The sequence below is a fragment of the Pteropus alecto genome, unplaced genomic scaffold, assembly GCF_000325575.1.
Source record: "Pteropus alecto unplaced genomic scaffold, ASM32557v1 scaffold74, whole genome shotgun sequence".
Lineage (NCBI taxonomy): Eukaryota > Metazoa > Chordata > Mammalia > Chiroptera > Pteropodidae > Pteropus > Pteropus alecto.
Window position 1 is genome coordinate 714,682 of NW_006436291.1, and position 219 is coordinate 714,900.

Genomic DNA, 219 nt, shown 5'->3' on the forward strand with positions numbered 1-219 from the left:
GCCCCCCCCGCCCGGGCGCAGAGGGGGTCCCGGGAAGCCGGTAGGGCCCGGGGCCTGTGCGCCTGGCTCCGTGTGGGGGGTCGGCGCGGCGCTCGCGGGGACACCCAGTCTCCGGCGGCGCGGGAAGGGCCTGTGCCCGGACAGGGGCATGCTCGGGGGCTGGATCCGGAGGGCAGGGGGCCGGCGCGGGACAGGGGGGCAGGCCCCGCCGGGCGGTGG

General features: G+C 82.6%; 1 protein-coding gene across 1 annotated transcript in view; it reads right to left on the bottom strand.

The window, feature by feature from the left end:
• DPYSL4 (dihydropyrimidinase like 4) overlaps positions 1 to 219 on the bottom strand; it is a 15,227-nt gene that overhangs the window by 13,523 nt on the left and 1,485 nt on the right. The window lies entirely within an intron of this gene.